Source organism: Strongylocentrotus purpuratus, unplaced genomic scaffold, assembly GCF_000002235.5.
Source record: "Strongylocentrotus purpuratus isolate Spur 01 unplaced genomic scaffold, Spur_5.0 spur5_contig_818, whole genome shotgun sequence".
Classification (NCBI taxonomy): Eukaryota; Metazoa; Echinodermata; class Echinoidea; order Camarodonta; family Strongylocentrotidae; genus Strongylocentrotus; species Strongylocentrotus purpuratus.
In genome coordinates this window covers 35,451-56,451 of record NW_022145522.1, presented here as the reverse complement: position 1 = coordinate 56,451, position 21,001 = coordinate 35,451, and the positions used below count along the sequence as shown (strand labels likewise).

Genomic DNA, 21,001 nt, shown 5'->3' with positions numbered 1-21,001 from the left:
TTGAGCGTGGTATAACAAAAGGATGGTTCTCCAATTCCAACGCCAATGCAGGCGATGAACGCTCATCAGGAATATGCCGGGAAGATCGTAACGGGATATGGGCGGTAAACTGACCAATATTGATAAGAATGAGGGGTTAAATGATTAAGAATGGGTAGACTCCGAGTTAAAGAATTGGAACCGAATAAGCTGAAATGGTGCAAAGAATGGGAATAAAGAGGGAAAACACATAACAGGATAGCAAATTGAATCATTTTAGTTTTAGAAATCATGACTTAATTCAAAGTTCTAGCCATGTTGAAAACCCTTTTGTGTGTGTGCTCTCCCCCTCTCTCTTGCTGAGAAAAAAAAAAAGAAGAAAAAACCCTTCCCTTTTTCGGGGATGGAGTCATTATTGAGAGATTTGGTTGGACCCCCCCCCCCCCCCCCTCCCCCCTTCCCCGTCATCAACACCATTGGCACACGTGGGTGTAAGATATAGTTGGGAGACAGAGAGAGAGAGAGAGAGAGAAAGAAAACGAAATTATTGATGGCACTAAAATTGTAATATAGTATTATGGTATCCAAACACGAAGGAAGGATAATTCTCAACATGAAGAGTATACGTATTACGTACAATAAAAAAATGGTTACCCAGAACCTGAGAATATAATTACGACTTTTCAAATAAATTCCTTTTGTCATTTTTACCTATCAATCTTAGATCAGATTTCTCACAATGATGAAAGAGCAAGTCGAGCGGGGAGGGGGGGGGGGGGGGCTACAGAACTTGTGTCAAGGTTAGAGAGGGAGAGGACCGGAGGAGGGGTGGGTGATGGAAAGGGTAAATCGGCAATCAATTAGCTATGGACAGTTGTTGCTTGCCGAGCATAGACAGAGACAGAGAGAGAGAGAGAGAGAGAGAAAAGAAATAATAAATGTATGTGTGGCCTGATTGAATGTTTACTTTCAAAGAGCAATTACCACTTCTTCACACATTCCACTCCGATCATTAATAATTATGACCTATCAACATGTCCGCGAATTGTATTTAGATCGTAAATCTACATTTCCATCGAAACTTGTTGCGCCTATGTGGCAAGAAAAGTTACAAGAGACTTTTCCTCTGCTACCACCTTTTGCCTAATCCCCTATTCAAGAGGATCTCAACAAAAAGTGACCCATCTAGGGATTAATTCGGAGAGTTCCAAAATGTCCACGTTCACTGAATTCTAAGACATTAGAAACACGCCGCCTGTTGTTTTCAAACCTTTTTTTTTTGCATAGAACTCTATAAAAAGCTGGTCTTGTAATAATAGGGCTATTTTTTTCTTTTCCTGCACGAGTAAACTGTCATATTCGAAGATGAGGTTTTTATAAAAACGTGTACAAATACTGTAGAATTAATTAATTTGTACTTTTAACTTGTTTAAAGCTGATTACGCATGCATTTAACAGTTTCGTATTCATTTCTTTCACAATAATAAAACGAGCTTTTGAAAAGAACAAAAATCACTGTATATCATAACATGTAGGGCCTATTTGGGATCCTTCCATACCCACCCATTGATAAATGTGCTTCATTTAACATGGGATTAAACAGCATAAATAGAGAACATAATTTGCCACGTTAGCTGATTAGCTAATCCGTCGATGGGAGCAAGTCCCTCAATCACAACAAACAATTAGAAGGGTATTTACAAAAGAGTTGCACGGCGTTCTTTGAGTTTCAGGTCAGGTGTGTGGATACATGATAACAAAAGGAGCTTGAAAATTGCCACTTTTTAAAAATAAACACGGTCCGTCATGGTATCTATATTGTTTAGGTAGTGGGAAAAGAAACACCGGATGCACAAAGACATGTACCAGATATAAAAGGAATAGGGTTTATAAATTTAAAATCGAGGGATGTAAAACCAGGGAGATGGAATTAGATAAACCTAACCTTTTTTTAGACTACACAAAGAAAACCCGCCAACCCTTAGGCCTAAATTGTGTATTCTTTAAAAAGTAACTCGAAGATAAAGAGTGATGGAGAGAAGGAGTAAGCCAACTTGAGAGAGAGGGAGAGAGAGAGAGAGAGAGAGAGAGAGATGGGATAGAGAAGAGCGAGATGTAGCAGTTCAATGGGGTAGAAGGGGCTAGATAAATGAAAGAGGTATAGAGAGGGAATGGTGAGAGTAGAGAAAAAGGATTGAGAGAGCTTAGAGAAGAATGAGAAGATTGAAAGAGATCGCAAGAGAGAGAAGTGAGGGGAGAGAGATCTAATGTACTATAAATGTTGAGATGTCGTTCACAGAACAGATACACAATAATTGTACAAAAGGGATGAGAACAAGGTAGAAAGCTAGTCAAAACTGAGAGGAAGAAACGGGAAAGGTAATGCAATGGATTGTAAAACAAAACTTGTGTCGAGGTCAGACATTGGGAGGATGGGTGGGTGATGGTAGACATATAAAGCTCTACCAAATCGGCAATCAATCTAGTATGGAAAGGTGGTTGCCCTTCATAAAGAGAGAGAGAGAGAGAGAGAGAGAGACAATAAATTTAAAAAAATGTATGTGTGGCCAGATTGAATGTTTACTTTTTAAAGAGCAATTACTAATTCTTCACACATTTCACATCGATCATTATGACCTATCAAAATGTCCGCGAATTGTATTTAGATCGTAAATCTACATTTCAATGAAAGTTGTGCTTCGCGTGGCAAGAAAAGAAAAAAAGGATCAAGATTTGACTTTTCCTCTACCACCACTGCCTAATCCGCCTATTCAAGAGGAGCTCAACAAAAACCACCATGAACATAAACAATGTAAGTGACCCATCTAGGAATTAAATGGCAGAGTTCCAAAATGTCTGCATTCACTGAATTCCGAAACATTACTAACACGCCGCCTGCTTAGATCTCACCGACTACCAGTATCCAAATCGCTCTTTTTGGCTTGGCACTATGCATTAGGCTATTCTTCGCGCTTCATTAATGAGGGATTATCTTTATTGGGGAAGGGGACTATTGTTTACGTTCCCAGCCTATTGTGGGAAAGTTCGGTCCACAAGTGCCGAATGATTGACAAGCATCCAGGTGAACCATCAATCAGGAGTCATGTGATATAATCTAGCCAATCATCTCAGGCAGTGTTTGCAGTAAACCAATCAGGAAGTTTGTTTGGGTGGGCGATCCAGGCACGAGCTCAGTGTGTCCACGTGTGTATGTTTACATAATTGTTGTACATGGCTTTTCACACACTGGATACAGGGCATTGAATTAGGATAAAACCAGATGATTATCTTTCGAGTGTTCATTGTTCGTTCAGGTACCACGCTCGATTTCATTCTATCATTAACTCATCAAGTTCGATTGTATCTCTATTTTTGTCAGCTTTCATCATGACTTCCGTGAGCTCTGAGTTTGGAGCCGTGACAACAATTACCAACCATCTACCTCCCATCTCTTATGGCAACGCTCCGAGGCAGTGCTGCCGTGAGACCGCGTTCAACAGCTACGACTGGGAAATCAGCTGGCTCTTCGGCGCTGAACTTCTAGGCTACCCCGCTCGACACGCGATGGTTGAACGCCCACCTCTCCCGCTGTCTCCTTGGGTTAGCCCACCCTTACCCGAGGTCTGCTGGCCAGTTGTTGAGTCCAGAAGGGGAACACCGATGAGCTGCCTACCGCCCCACGACGGAGTGAGTGACTTTCCTGGGGGGTTTGCAGCACCGTCATGTCAGCAAGGATACCTCGACGTGAACAACAACTGCTGTTCTTCGATGTCGCCTGCCCCTTCTCTCTACCCTCCACCGGAGCTCCTGTCATCCCCCTTTGTTCAACCGAGCGTGCCTGTTGGTGGAGCTGGAGCAGGTAGAGTCCTACCGCCGTTCAGCTGCTTCCTGAATCCAGAGCGACAACTAATGTATCCTTCAAAGAACAAACCGACATCAACAACAATGACATTGCAGCTGCTGCCGACGAGCAAGTTCCCATGGTCACCTGCTCCTCAGTCTCGGAGCGCTGGCCTTCTCCTATTCCATCGCCACCATCTGACATCGCCAGTGACAACCCATTCCCGTCTCCACGCATCCGTGAGATCTTAAGCGATTTGCTACCTCGCAGACCCCATCACCGGCAACCACTTCGCAAACAATTTCCTGAGCTCAAAGGCATTGTCACAGATTTCGTCACGAACCTCATCAGGGATGCTATGTTTGGGGAAGGCCGTCTTCAATGCATTGCACAAGAGGAGCTTGAATCGACGACGTTGGTGTCGCTACGGCAGCGGCTCTTGGAGATTGTACCAGGTCTATCTGATCGGGGCATTAGTAGTTCAAGCGTCGCACGGCTACTGCTCCCTCTCACAACAAAGACCATCAGGTGTTGCCTGCAGGACAATTCAGCGTGGTGCGCAGTCAGTGATGTGCTCGATGTCTACGATGAACAGAACAGTTTTGGGACCGAGATTTGCGACACGGCCTCATAAATGTGTTACCTTTCAGAACTGGTACTTCACAACATGTTTTGTGGATTATTCATAGACTTGGTTTATGTGATGTGAACATAATCATTGTATATATTCTGCACTTTCATCTTGTGATCTCGTACATTTATTCTTGCAAACTGGACATATTACAACTGTGATTTATCTCTATGCCTTTTATTGCATTCAAATGTCAAGGAATACCGCCCTGCTGACTCCAATTTCAGAAGGTTCAGAAGGACATTGGAGTAACATTTTCATGGAATTACTCATGCTATTTTGGTAATGATTGGTTTCAATAATTGCCAATGTCAATTGATGTTTTATTAATATGTCTTCAACTCTGAATCACTGCTATTTTTCTTAATGATGAAAAAACTTCTTATGTTATGTTTGATAATTTCAAACATGACATAATTTTCTTGCCATTGTCGATTAAGAATTGTAATTATGTTTCTCATGAAATGTTCATTTTACTTTCTTCGTACAGTGTATTATTTTTCCTGAAAATGATAGAGCTGAATGTTCCTGAGAGTTATTTCTTGCTATCTAGGTTGGGTAGTTAACATGATCCTTCAAATCATATTTCAAACGATTGATTTTGTGACTTCGTCTTGCCAATAACTGTTAATCAATCATGGGGATATGATGTTAACTTGTTAATCTGTCTTTGCATCTTGCCTTCATACTTATACAAAATACTTACTGGGCTTGATGTATAGCTTTGGAACTCATTCTATTTAGTTTATTAAATGGGTTATACTAATATAGATTTGGAAATGTATCCATGCATGTCAAGAAATAGAGCTTTCCAAGATTACCAAGATTATTTTAACCTTTGTGCCTTGGTTCAGAAGTGAAAGGGCTTGAACGTAAACCAGACGCTGAATAATTTTTACTGAAGTAATGGTACTAAAATGTGAAAAATAATGGTACTAAAATGTGAAAAGTACTACCTCTTGCATGTCAAAGGATGTTGTAAATAAAATATATATCTTTCAGTGATCAATATGAAATCAATGAGTCTGAGTTTTAATAATTTTTTAAGTATGTTATGATCGTATGTAAGAGATAGTTGAATCATGATTTTCAATTAATGGAAACATTGATTGAGGAGTGAAAATTAATGAATAGAGAATGGTATGATTGATTGAATGAAGAGTGAAAATGAATGAATGAAAAATGGTATGATTAATTGAATGAATGAAAAATGGTATTGATTGAATGAGGAGTGAAAATGAATGAATGAAGAATCATATGATAGAGTGAATGAGGAGTGAATATGAAGGATGGTATGATTGATTGAATGAGGAATGTCAATGAAGAATGGTATGATTGATTGAATAAGGAGTGAAAATGAAGTATGATTGATAGAATGAGGAGTGAAAATGAAGTATGATTGATAGAATGAGGAGTGAAAATGAAGAATGGTATGATTGATTGAATGAGGAGTGAAAATGAAGTATGATTGATTGAATGAGGAGTGAAAATGAAGTATGATTGATTGAATGAGGAGTGAAAATGAAGTATGATTGATTGAATGAGGAGTGAAAATGAAGTATGATTGATTGAATGAGGAGTGAAAATGAAGTATGATTGATTGAATGAGGAGTGAAAATGAAGTATGATTGATAGAATGAGGAGTGAAAATGAAGAATGGTATGATTGATTGAATGAGGAGTGAAAATGAAGAATGGTATGATTGATTGAATGAGGAGTGAAAATGAAGTATGATTGATTGAATGAGGAGTGAAAATGAAGTATGATTGATAGAATGAGGAGTGAAAATGAAGAATGGTATGATTGATTGAATGAGGAGTGAAAATGAAGTATGATTGATTGAATGAGGAGTGAAAATGAAGTATGATTGATTGAATGAGGAGTGAAAATGAAGTATGATTGATAGAATGAGGAGTGAAAATGAAGAATGGTATGATTGATTGAATGAGGAGTGAAAATGAAGTAGGATTGACTGAATGAGGAATGTCAATGAAGAATGGTATGATTGATTGAATGAGGAGTGAAAATGAATGGATGAAAAATGCTGTGATTAATTGACTGAAATCCATGAACATTTGAAAGAAATATTAATGATTCATTGATTGACTGACAAGGGGAAAAATGAGGGATTCAATCAATGATTAAATGGAGAATATTGTTAATGATTGAAAGAGGAGTTAGAATTTAAAATTGTATGAGCAAATGATATATGATTTATTCATTGAATGAGGAAATGAATGGGAAGGGAAATTAAAGGGTTGATTGGAGAAATGGAATGTTTTACTACTGATTAAGATTGAAACAAAAGGTTGTTTGATAGAAAAGTAGAAGAAATTAATCAATGACAAAATTCATATAAAAGGAACTGGTAGTTCAATAATGCAAAACATGCATGGTAAAACTCTTCAGGCAGCAAACAGAGTCATTTCATTTTCGATAAAACAATTATAAAGATGAAAATGGAATAAAATAATGAATAGTATAAGAAGTCCTTAGTCTGGTCAAGTTTTCAGTGTCTGCCTAACGTGGTATAACAAAACAATCACAACTTACAAGTAAAAATAATCAAAGATAAAAGCAACAACCAAGCAAAGAAGGTAATCACCCCTGTCCACCCCCCCCCCTCCCTTTAAAGAAAAAGGAACATGAACCAAAAGTATTAATGTTCATCAAGTGATCAAACATGTGGGCTGTTTGGAATGATGGAACGCTAACAGTAAACATAGAACCTCAAAGAACATAAATCAATGTTAGTACAAGTGTATGAATGCTATGTGTCGAAACAACAAATAAAAGGCATGAAGAATGCAGGAGAAAGAAGGCCAAGAAAAGAATTGACAGAATCAAAAGGGCAATTAAAAAGAGAAAGTCAGGCAAGATATATAAAATACCCCTGAAAGCAACAGTAGATGGGTAAACAAACAATGTCAATAATACATTTCACAGTAGCAAACACTTCTAAAAAGTGCAACATGGTATTTATGCTCAGAAATAAAAAAAAATGTCATCATAATGTTCACACCTATGGAATGGTGATGCGTTTTTTTTCCTGAATTGCACGACTTTCAGAAATGTTTGCGACTATGCTATGAAGTAAAGAACTAACAAACTAAGATGCAACGTTACCATGTCCATGAGCTATTTGCCAGTGACCTATGTTGACCTCTCTGTTGTCAGCCATTGCTAAAGGAAACGATGCAATGTCTCCAGCTGCATAGATGTTAGACTTGTTTGTCTTCATGTACTGTGTCGGATCAAATAGATGGAGAAGTAGCAATTAAGATTAGAATAACAAAAGAGCATAGGCATTTAAATTAAAGCTGGTTTAATTTTCATTTTAGAACCATATTTTGAACTATCAACCTTAGACCCCAGAATGAAAACTACTGTTACCCCCCTTTTGAGGCGATCTGACATTTGTGCTGACAATATTTACTTCCAAACTTTCCATCGATCCATGAATCAATCCATGATAAACCTACCTTGTCCACACACACTGCTCCATGATCCGTCATCTTCAGACCGCTATCACTCAGGAAGTCCGTTGCCGGGGTAACACCTACTCCGAGGACACAGACCTCCGCAGCTATCGTCTGGCCATTCTTCAGGATGACCTTCTTGAGCTTGCCATCTTCACCTTTGAACTCTGACACACCGCTATCCATCACAAACCTGACTCCTTTAGATTCAGCAAGCTGGGAGGAGATCAGATAACAATCATTATAACATGGTATGCATATGTAGCACATCAAAGGGTCTCCTCTCATCTTATATTTTCCTTCATGAAGATAAAAAATAAGATAGATGTGTATATCAAACAAAATATTTATGAAAACAGAAATGTATCAACAATATCCCCTATCTTAATGTTTATGAAATATAAGATATAAATACATGAATGCAATGTGTTACCATCAATTTAACTTGGGCAAAGCCATCAGAAAATCATTTCCTTGGAAAAAAACATGTTGATTAAAGATAAACTTGAGTTCTGGTTAAAAACAAGAAAATAAATTCTCACAGAATTAAACAAAACTTACACTGAATGTTCAAGATTACAAATAAATATCATTTGCCAAACAATTTTGGTAGAAAATGTATAATGGCTGAGTAATGAACATAGAAAGATAAGGAAATCAAGGTTTCGGGGCCCCGACACCATTTGTGTAGTCCCATATACATCTTTCTGTGTACAGTGCTTGTTACTTTACCAAGACTAGGCCAAATTTATTATGATTTTGATGACTCCAGAACCTTGCAGTACACACCAATACTTACATGCTACATGATCAACTTTTTCTGATCCATTCCACACCCTTTCTTTCACAATGCAATGATATCGCATGACCAGAACTCAACTTTATCTTTAAACTGTAGCTACACACTCAACGTATGGTATGAAGTATAGCCTTGACATCACAGCTCAAAGAAATTTCATTAGAATGTCAAAATCCATATAACCTAGCTTGATAGTTTCCCATAACCTAATGAGATGTTTTTCATTTCGTTTTCATTTATTTTCAATTTAATAATACATGTACTTATAATATTATGTTTCCTGCTTTTTAGGTTGGGTGTGACAAATAATTTGAACAGTTGCTCCTGGAACTATTTTGTCAAAGATTTAGGGTTGCAATTAATTGAGCTTCAGGTTAGGATTAGCGTCAGGTGTCGGGTTGAGGGTTGACATTGGTTTGTGTTAGAAGCAATGTTTAATGGGGCATATGGTGTACAACCATCATTCATAACTGATTTATTTCTAGGAATACAGACTGGAATGACGTACCTTTTGTAATGCCATGCCTACTTTCTCTCCTAGTGAAGCTTTGTATGGAGCTGATCCTCTCCCTATGACGGTGATACTGGCTGATTTATCTGATAAGTAAGCTGCTACTTCCATACCTGGTAAGAGAGACAAAAGAGATGGAATCAACGCTCAGACGGCACTGAATTCAGGATCAAAACGAGACTTCTTCTTACTTCAAACTTTTAAAATCTTTCATACATATCTGCACTCTAGCCTCAAGAAACAAGTGAGTGGCTGCTATACAAGACAAAACAACAGCACTGAATATATCAAGCAGGACATGTAATGTCAGGATCTCCAATTTGAGTACGACTCAGGGAAACCTGCCTTTCTTTCAGTGGACACTGCTGAAGGAGCAAAGGTTGTCCCTGCAATGCCAATGAATTACTTAGATTAATTGGAGAAAGACACTGGTCTGGAAAGGCAGGAGCTCCCACAGTACAACACAAGTACACTTGTCTTGGTAGTAATTTATACACCACACCTACTTAATGTGAAAAGTTTAAGACTCCATTAGACAGATCATGTTGACAAAATGCCTGTCAATGATGGCCCTTTCATCTTTACATCTATTCATGCATTCAGTTTCTCCCTTACCAATGAATGAAGTTCCAACGATGACAACATTCTTTCCCTGTCCCTTCTCCGCTATGCTGTTTCCATCTTCAGGACTACGTAATAAGCATACTCCATCAAGGTCACTCCCTGGTACATTGAGTGATCTAGGTCTGTCAAGAATGCAAAATGAGAAGGTTAATGGCTTGCTCAGTGGTATAGCTATTGGGGAGGGAGCAAGTGCACAAAATTCAAATGGCTAGAAAAGGGGAAAGGGGGGGGGGGGAGAATAAAGAGAAAAGGCAGGCAAAGACAAGAAGAAACTGGGACGGACTCCTGCACCCTCAAACACTTAATTCAGCGAGAAAAACTGTGGCAGGCTCATACGTTACACTCGTCTCTAAGGGTTCTACAAAGTAACATTTATAAATGATAATACATCCTACCATCACCTCAGTCACACCAATGAGACCAACACCAGGCAAACAACAGACCAAACAAAAAATTACATTATATAATTTACAATTTGGTTTGGAATCAATTTTCGTGGTGTGACGAGGGTATTCATAAGCTGGTCTATGACAGAGAGATTTTTGTTGAGGATGACATACTTGCCGCCCGTAGCAATGACGAGGTAGTCAAATGAGACGTTCTCTCCGTCTAGGAAGGAGACTGAGTTGAGGACAGTGTCTATGGATGTGGCTTCCTTCTCTGTCATGACGTTGATGTCGTAGATGGTGAAGAAGTCTGCATTCCGGAGTGCTAGAGATTCAGGTTTGGAGTCCATCGCCTGTCAGTGTTAGATACATGTACTATAATTAGGTTTCATGTAATACAGTCATAGGTCATTCAGTGGTTGTCAATCATTCCTGTGTGACTCATGTGATATTTCAAGAAAATATATGTTTATTTAGTAAAGGTATTAAAATATTGGATTGGCTTTCAATCATCTTTCCCATATGACTACTGTTGGCAACCACACAAACGTTAATGGAATATTTTGTAAGATATTGGTAGTTTTTAAATATATGACTGGATATCTGACCAACAAAAATATTTTTCTTGCACAAAATGCAATTTTAGTGACATGACTTGGGTACTGTTTCAGGGCTTAAAAATGGTCTCTTGAATTTGTTATGACTTGAGGAATAAGGACAGGTGACTCGTAAGACATAGTTTATTTTATCTGCTCTGCGTAGAGGTTTTGCATAAATCAGCTTTTAATTATTACTTTTGCTAATTTAACATGTATATAGTAATTAATATCAGGGTGGGTTTCCCATTAACTGATCTTGAATTTGTGGATATGAATTTTGTTCTTCTTGACCATAACAAAAATTGAAATCGGCTTAGTGTTCAGCTTACCTTGCTGAGTTTGGGTCTATCATAAGGAAGATGTTTCTCTTTGGTTGCTATGATAACCTGACCTTTGAATCCTTCTTGTCGTAACGATTCAGCACATGTGACTGATGCTGCACCTGTTTCAATCAAATCATGTGAAAAAAGTAATTTAGTTATCAACTGTAGATGTGTCTACATGGAGTAAATCTGCTCGCTATACTGGGGCTTATTGTTGACACATTTGCAAATGAGGGTAAAGGTACTCCTAGATAAAAACAGGGGTGCACATATCAATCAACTTGAGACAGGTATTTATACTCCTGTCCTGTTGGCAATGGATGGAACAAATAATAACATTACACTCTTTCTGGATCATATGCACACCACACCAGACTCTCTTCATTTCTAATCAAGAATGCAAGAGTGAGCAAGACCCACAGGTTTTAGGGTTTTAGTTCCTGACAACTTGTTGGTACACTCCATGGATCAAATCACTCTTCACAACTTCCTGTGTTTATTATTTGTAATCCTTTTTTTGTTTGTATTTTTATTTGCCAAATAAAGACTCATAATAGGCCTGTCTTCATCAGCTCGAGATTGCAAAATAGCCCACTCTTTCTGATTTGGGATATAATCTAGAAGTTACAAACTGCGGCTTCATCAGCTCGAGACCCGATCTTGAAACTTGAAACTTGAGCTTGAGAAATTAGCTCGAAATATTTTGCTCAGCATTTGTGGATAGTGGAGTCTTTGGGCTGGTGAAGATACACCAGACTAATAGGGGGATATTTTGCAAACTAGCCCAAGATATCTTGGGATGATTATCTTGACTTAATATCCTGCTAATTGCAACTTCGGGCTGATGAAGATGCAAATTAACTGGATAATTTGCGATAGAGATAGTTAAAATAGTAGGATATTTCGCAATCTCGAGCTGATGAAAACAGGCCTTATGATTCTTCAAGATAAATTCCAAGGAGCCCTTCTACTCACCTCCACCTATGATGAGGGCTGTCTTGTCATCATCGGGTGATCCGATACACATCGTCTTTACTCTCTTGTGAGAGGCGAAGTCCTACAGAGAATGATTTGATGGCAGAGGAAAGAAGAGAGAGAGAGAGAGAGAGAGAGAGAGAGGGAGGGGGGGGGGGGGGGGTTGACAGAAAGAGAAAGGTTGATAGAGGAAGAGTGAAAGAGAGATAGAGAGAAAAGAGACAGAGAAAGAGAATGAGGGAGATAAGACAAGAGAGAAAGAGAGAGAGAGAGAGAGAGAGGGGGGGGGGGGGGAGAGATATGGAAAGAGGGAGATAGAGAGAGAAGAGGGGGAGATAGGAAGAAAGAGAGATAGAGAGAGAAGAGAAAGAGAAAGGGGGAAATAGGAAGAAAGAGAGAGAGAGAGAGAAAGGGGAGAGAGAGAGAGAGAGAGAGAGAGAGAATAGAAAGACAGAGTGGCAGACAAATAAAGGAGGAATTTAATAGTATTAGATCAATATTTACCTACATGGCAATAATATAGCTGTATCATGCTACATCGTATTTTTGTAAACAAATGCTCATGTGGTTAAAATATTCAATACAGGTATTGTAAATGTAACTTACGGTAGTAAGTCACTAGCACACTAATTGCTTATAAATGCAATAAAATGTATCATATTCCCAACAATGAGCTACCAGCATATGTATACCGGTATGTTTCTTTATAATGATATTGCCTCCATGAATGTATAATACAGAGCTGCCAACCTTGTGCAACCAAAAACAGGAACCATGATGGCAAAAAAAAAGGAATTTATTAAAACAAAACTTGTAACCACGCTCGACACACTTCCTAAGCAGAAATGTCCATTATTCATTTTCGTTTGTTTTTTGTTGTTGGTACTATTTGAGAAAAAACCCAGAATAATTCCAGAAACAAGGGAAACGCTCTCGGCGGTCTCGCATGCATTACGCAATTCAATATGATGAAAATGAGGTTGGGACATTATTTATAGGCAGAGTGGCCCATTAGCAGGCCCCCCCCCCCCCAATAAATGAAATCCTCTGAATATAATCAGCATTTTGAAGTGAGTACTGGCTAAGAATCATCAGAAAAATTATTACTATAATTCATACCAAGATTGATAACTTTAAAGCCCAAGTCCACCCCAAAAATAACTTACTTTCAATAGAACCAGAAAAATCAGACGAACCAATCAAACAAAGTTTGAGCAAAATCGGATAACTAATAAGAAAGTTATGAATTTGTAATGACATGAAAAACTTTGAAAATCACTACACAAATTGGCAACTCACTCATGAGTCTGTGACGTATGGTCCTCACTATCCACTAATTATTTTCTTTATATTGATAATATAAATTCCCTATTTTCACCCTAAGAATCTTATTTCTTCACACCAGCATCCAAGTTAGATTGTTAGTAATATGTTTTTGTGTGGATGCACAAATAAAGAGTAATTTTTGTAGAGTTAAATCATGAAAAATTGAATTTTGATAAACTATTTATATAAAAATCAATAATTATGAAATACAATATTCAGAAAATAGTATCAATTCTTAAAAATTCATAACAAATTCTGGGAAATGTCATGCATGCAATATGATGCAAATCATATAACCTGGGCAAAGGCATGGGGAAATCAAGTTTTGGGGGATAAAAAGGGAAATTAATGGGATTAAACTATATAAAGCAATTGATGAGTTGTAAGGACATGACGTCACAAACTGATAACCATCTTGGCAATTTGTGTTGTGATTCTCATTGTTCCATAGTTTTACATACTTTTTCAAAAATTCATAACTTTCTTATTAGTTATCAGATTTTGCTCAAACTATTTTTGATTGGTTTGTCTGATTTTTCTGCTTTTATTGAAAGTGAGTTATTTTTCGAGTGGACCTGTCCTTTAATGGAATATAAACAAATACTAAAAATTGATTTATTAATTCTCCTATTAAGTTGTGAAAACATAATCCAAGTCTACTGACCTAAAATGACCTTTGACCTGGACTTTGTGACCTTGAAATTGCGTCATGTGATTTGTGATATTTGATAACCCTTGTGTACAAGTTTCATGGAATTTGAACAAACACTTTTGAAATTATGCTAAAAATTCAAAATCTTGAGGTTGATACCACAACAAAGACTAAGTTTGCAGACCTGAAATAACATTTGATCTTGACTTTGTCACCTAAAAGACTAATCACATGATTGATGATACTTGATACCCCCTATGTTCAAGTTTCATGGAATAGGAATGTATACTTTCAAAATTGTAGCCTTTTGTTAAGTTTTTATGTTGATGCAACGACATAGTCTAAGTTTGTTGACCTGAAATGACCTTTGACCTTAACTTAGTGACCTGAATTTCTACTCACATGATTGGGGATACTTGATAACCCTTTAGTCTAAGTTTCATTGAATAAGAACTTATACTTTCAAAATTATATTAAAAATTCAAAAACTTAACCTGAGGTTAAGTTTTCGATGATGATACCACAACATAGTCCAAGTCTGTTGACCTGAAATGACCTTTGAACTTAACTTAGTGACCTGAAATTCTACTCACATGATTGGGAATACTTGACAATACGCAGACGAGACAAAAACGTTATGGTTGGCAGCTCTGTCATAGTCTCGCATGGGTGATATCATTCAGTTCAATACATAATCAAATAATGGAATGCTCATGTGATGCACCCAGTATAATATAAATAACCATTAAACCATGTCCCAGGCTGTTTGGAGTGATTAGTTCTACATGTAGATTAGTTACCTTTGAGTTTCCACCGACGATGACTTTATCTCCTTCTATCCTAACCTGAAAAGAAGCAACACACAGAACAAAATAAAAATAAAAAGGGAGCTGGTATCAAATTAAGAAATGAAGATAGTACCAGTAATCTGCTAATACATGTAAGTTCACTCACGGAAAGGAAATGATATGTTACGCTTGTACACTGATTCTTGTACACTTAGAATTTGAAATTATACCCATATAAAGCTCATATACATGAATTGCATGATTTCGGAAAGTGTCAAAAGTATTTTCCAATATAAAGAAATGGGCATGAAATTTCAGGCATATAATTGGATTTTCAACTGAGAGTTTTTAATCCCCCAGCTATCTCATTCAAACAATATATGACAAACAAGTTTATTTTTACAGGGCTACTATAGAAATAGTCAAGCAAATATTCATTTCTACTCCATGAAATAAAGTGCTTCAACACAAATCTTATTTTAGGTTGTTTTAGATCTGTGACATATCCAAAATTAAACATTACCAGGACTAATTAACGGAGCTGTTTAATTGGTCCATCACAATGATCTTGTTCAACGATTTACTTGAGATATACACTAAAACTAACCTCAAACTTTGGGACACTGTCCAATCCTGGGAAGTCTTCTATATCCCCCGTCTTAGTACTGAAACATGCACCATGCCATGGACATCTCACACGACCATTACATAATGCACCTGCAAGGGGAAGGAGAAAAGAGATATCATGGAGGGCAAGACTTAATTTTTAGAAATAAACTTAAACAAACAAAAACTAAAACAAAATAATTTTTGTTAAATAAAGGTTAGAACACACGCCTCAAAGGGGCGTCAATTTGATGCCTCTCAGAATTATTGCAAAATGAATTCAGAAGAATAAAGAAGTAAGAAAGAGAAGAAAGAAACAATGAAAAAGAAAGAAAGCATTTGCACAAAACTTGAGTTATATCCAGTATACTTATCACAGCCCCTTACAAATTGTGTACATTGAAACTGTTATATCAGAAATATATCTTCTACAGGGTCAGTAAGAATCAATTCATGAATGAATAAAGCAAACCAGGAACAAGGTGTTATAACATGCTTTGATACAGAAATTAATAGCTAAAAGAATGATAAAACTGGGAGGGGTGCATTAATGATAATAATTAGATGACATTCTTACAGGAAAATTTCTTTATACTCGAGACCCCATGTGTTACTCACCTTTAACCAGAGGTGCACCATAGTGAGTACATTTGTGTCCAATTGCACTGAACTCTCCTAGTTCTTTGACAAGAAGAGCTTTTCCTTTTCCCACATCCACCTCTCTCATCCTGCAAAATCAATTGTGAATGTTAAGGTGTTAATACACAATCAAGGATGACTATGGGGAATAGGAGCTACATACATGTATACACGATGATCTATAATCTATATACAAGTAAGAAAACATAATTGTTATTCATGGGTAGAATAACGGTAAGTAAAAGATAAGATGACCAATTCAGAACTAGAATTACGCAGCAGAAACATATCACAGGGAAACAAACATTGCCTGATAATCAAAAGTACTCTCTTACGCACAAAGGGCATTTCATTTTTCCTGCTCATTTATTAAATAGGGAAAATGAAATTAAGGCAAAACTTAATATGCATTAAATTGACATAAATGAAATGTATACAATTTTTTCACTCAAAATTATAATCCATTGCATTATTCCGTAATCAATGGAAAATGTAGATAATGATTGTAGGTGGCTTGTGCAATGACTGCTTTAAATTGTAGCTTGTTTGAATCTTACTTTCTGTTTTGAAGATTTACAATGTTGAAGAATTCATTTTGTAACTAAATGACAAGTTAGAAGAATCTGAACTTACTCTCCATCCTTCATGTCATCCACCTTACACACGACAGACTCCACTTCTAAGGGCTTGGCTGGCTTAGGGGTTGCCTTAGGGCCAGCACCAGTCCCATTAGCCCCACCAGCACCACCAGCACCACCACCACCTGCAGCACCACCACCTGTGGTGACTCTTACATCACCTGTATGAGTGGATTGATCATGAGGGGGTGAAGGGGAATGGGCGGGGTCAGAGTGAAGGGGGGTAGGGGAGGGCAGGGTTGAATCATGAGGGTGATTGGAATGTGAAACACTAGTTTGTACTGATCATGCAAATGGTTTCAAAGAACATGCATTTTATACATATTTGCAAATGAATGTATGTATGAAAAATAAAATAAAATATGGCCATATAAGGTACCAAAATACAAATTAAATGTTCAAAGACATAGGAAACAATCAAATGTTGAAATAACCATACAAAGTTAATAGGTTTATACATGGAAGTACGTGTACATATACAAAAGATAGATGAATGAAGCAAAATTTGTACCAAACAACATAGGATGTGAGAATACGATTGTGTAAAATATATATCATTGATTATGTAACAAAAAAATTAGAACAAAAAAATATGTTTCCACCAAAATGTTAATAGATTTAATGAATAAGAAGTAAAATTGCATAAAAGATGTCCAATGAGATCGTGATACCATCCATGTAATGATAACAAGACATGCACAATGAGAGTAATAATATTCATACAATAGGTACCATGGTGTCGTTTATCGATTGGAATTTATCACATTCCAAATGACAGAAGAAAAAGAAGGTGGAGAAAAATAAAACAAGGAGTATGTTAATATCTTCTTCTCTTTTTTATGAGAGAGGCTGGTCATATCAATAAATGATACATACATGTACATGTATACGGTATGCAAAATCTAGATGTATATGACAAAACATCTTGCAATTTTGCTTCACATTAATATACATTCAAAAACGATTTGTTGCTTTTGTTATTTCATTTATATTTTCTACAAAAGGGTATACTTGTACATGTATTTACTGTAGAATATAATTTGATTTTGGTAATTTAAACATTTTCTATTGACTTCAACATGTGCTATCTCAGATTTAATACTAAATGGGTCTTCATATTTGTTGAGAATGAAAGAATGATTCTTTCTGTCCATTGAAACCTTACCTTGGCTCACTGTCCCATCCTTAGATGAACACCCTCCCATGATTCTAACTTCCGCTAGCTCTCAAAGCTTCTACTCAAAGTTACATGTATACCACACTGGTATCCCCGCCACAAGATTTCTGTGAGAGAAAAATCATAAAATTCACAAGACAAAGTTATACATACCTTCATCATGGTTAGCTGAATTCTCAGGCTTACTCATAGTTGTATTTTTATGGAGGAAAGATCTGAAATTTGGAATATTTATGATCCTTTTCACGCAATCAGAGGTTCAATGTTGAGCTACATGTATGCATGCACAATCAGTTCGAAAAAATGTCAAGTCACAGACATGAATCTATTTATGCCTCCTCCTAAAAACAAAATTTTCCCCTGAAAAAGACCTTTCCATTATAAAAATTTCCCACTTCACGATTCAGTGAACGCATTGACCACAAATTAAGTTGGAAGGCCATCCATTCAATGACTTGTTGACCCAAATTGCCGTAGTTCCTTGAGTGGTGTTGACAATCATAATACATCAATTTATAATCATGGATTTTGCCCCTCTGAAAAAGAATATCAAAATACAACCAAATATAATGAGACTTTGAGTTCACTAGACCTCTACTAAAAGCTAGTTACATTCTTTGTTTTTAAAAAATAGATAAATATTAATGATAAGAAAGATTAAATAAATAAAAAAGTAAAAGCTGCAGAGCACCAATTTTATATCTCAAATATATCTTGAGATAGCTCTGCAGGGCTTGAAACCCCTGTTATCCTACTCAGTCAATACGACCCAGAGGAAATAAGTCCAGTGTAAATTAATATTCAAACACACAAAAAAAATTTTATTACCAGTACCTATGGTGACAGAAATTCTAATCAAGTAGATGTACTATTCCTCATTAAACATTTTCCTGCATATTTCGGCTCTAGCTACCATGCATCCTTCGTTGACAATAGAATGAATATGCTGCACAGAAGAGTAATATAATTCTATTGATATGTTCTCATCTTGCTCTCTATCATCACCCGAGGAACCCTTCTCTGAAGTGGCAATATTGATATGATGAGGGTGATACTACAGGATTTCAGGTCAATTACTTATGCAAATTCCATCATCATCCAGTAAAATTACGCACTACATGTCCCTGAATCTAATTGAGAGATATCTCCCTGAAAGCACTTTAATCATGCAGGCTCACTCTGCACTCTAATACAGAATTAATACATTAACAAAATGTATGAAACAGAAATTTAGAGCTTTTGGCTACTGTCCATAATGCACTGAAGCAAACTGTGCACAGGACTCCTTGATTGAATTATTGTACATTCTCATGAAAGTTGACACTGAAAACTGAATTTCTGATAAGAACACTAACTGTTATTTGAATGATTAGAATATCCACAAGAGATACAGAACCCTCTTCATTTCATGTTAGCAAAGAGATACTACTTCACCTTTCACTGTTTGTTTACTTTGATTTTAGCGTAACAATTAACAGTACATTATAAACTACATGTACATGTACCTGCAAGTACAGTATGCCATACACTGTAGCAACTTTAATCCAAGCAGATAAGCAATGAATTACACATGCATTGTTCTGCCAATTAATCAATAAATGAATGAATTGAAAAGAGAAAAAGACCCGACTGATATTCAAACATGCTCTAAAAATATCAATAAGTATTTATATCAATCATTCTCATTAAAAAAAAAATCTTTAAATGACACTTTTCCTTAATACCTGTAAAAGTCTATATTAGAAATGTTAAGACAAATTTGACAATATAAAGCCATTTAGATTACAAAAATGCTTACCAAAAATGCTGGAAAGCTGGGCATAAAGAAGCACAGCAATGTTGATCCTCCTCGATCTCCTCTGCTTATAGTAACAGATACTATATGTATTCCTCACAAATCTGTGCTAATCTGTCCGATCGCAAGAATAACTCTGCAAACAATGAACGTACAATAAATGAAAGACAGACCAAACCCAACACTGTAAAACAAATAACAAACAGCTAGTGCATGAAATGTTTCTGCTTAGTCATGACCTCCAGAACTATGGCTTCATCAGCAAGGTATATTCTGGGGTATAATTAGTGGTGAGGAGGTGGGGGGGGGGGGGGGGTTACATCCCCAATCAATGATTATTGCCAGAAAATACTCCTTCCAATTAACTTTCACTGCACATTTGATGCACTCACATCTAAATTTATTTTAGTTTGGTCTTCTATAAAAAGTAATATGTTTACCCCCCCCCCCCCCCATTTCAAAATGATCTAGTGGCACCCCTGGGTTCAATATCACACACATGCTGGCACCACAACAATTGTCTGTTCTAAAGATGAACAAAATAAATAAAGCTGGTAGGGGGTTTCATTAGAACTCAGTTGGATATATAATGGAGTACTTCACACACAGTATAACCTAGCACTAATCTTAGGCCAATAAAGAATTTCTTGTTTCTTGTCCCCTCCTCCTTCCCCTTTTTCAACCCCCTCAATTTTTTTAGTCATTTGATAGTTTTGTTCTGAAATCAAATAAATATCACCCTGAAGATGTCTATATAATGGGGTTAAAAAAAAAAAAAATCACATAATGTAATTTAACATTGTTTTAGCACATGTATATCAGGGCTCGACACTAACAGGCGCCCGGAACAAATGATGAAATGATGAAATAATGAAATAACGAAATTAGTTTTTTAACACTGAATTTAATATTATTTTATAGTGTGAAAGGTCTCTCTATGTTTTATCATATTCAGGCATATGATCTGTCAGACAACTGATGCTGTTATGCCTTCATAATTGCATTGGTATGTCTGTCGGAAATGGACACAGCAGTTGTTTAATGATGAAGGAATCTAAGTTATTTAGGTATTAATATCATTGTAGGCTATGTGTAGTCTGAAGCTGTATGATCACACAGACACTGTCCTAATATAAACAATAAGTGTCAGTCTCAGAGTCTATGGTCAGCAATTTTCACTGCTACTTTTAAAAGAATTTACTATTGAAATAGAATTAAAAGAAAGCCTTTCAT

The 21,001-nt window shown here is 36.7% G+C and overlaps 1 long non-coding RNA gene across 2 annotated transcripts in view; it reads right to left on the bottom strand.

Annotated features, from left to right (window-relative positions):
* The window catches only part of LOC105442604, a 41,449-nt gene that overhangs the window by 15,974 nt on the left and 4,474 nt on the right, over nt 1–21,001 (bottom strand). The window contains exons 2-14 of one of the 2 annotated variants that reach the window (XR_004063326.1): nt 19,772–19,904; nt 17,962–18,080; nt 16,792–17,077; nt 16,138–16,247; nt 15,521–15,630; nt 14,926–14,970; nt 12,148–12,229; nt 11,179–11,291; nt 10,425–10,603; nt 9,856–9,986; nt 9,238–9,353; nt 7,934–8,146; nt 7,578–7,695 (exon numbers count right to left, since the gene is read on the bottom strand). This is a non-coding gene — a long non-coding RNA (apoptosis-inducing factor 3). The remainder of the gene's footprint in view (nt 1–7,577; nt 7,696–7,933; nt 8,147–9,237; nt 9,354–9,855; nt 9,987–10,424; nt 10,604–11,178; nt 11,292–12,147; nt 12,230–14,925; nt 14,971–15,520; nt 15,631–16,137; nt 16,248–16,791; nt 17,078–17,961; nt 18,081–19,771; nt 19,905–21,001) is intronic. The other variant, XR_004063327.1, reaches the window with a different exon arrangement.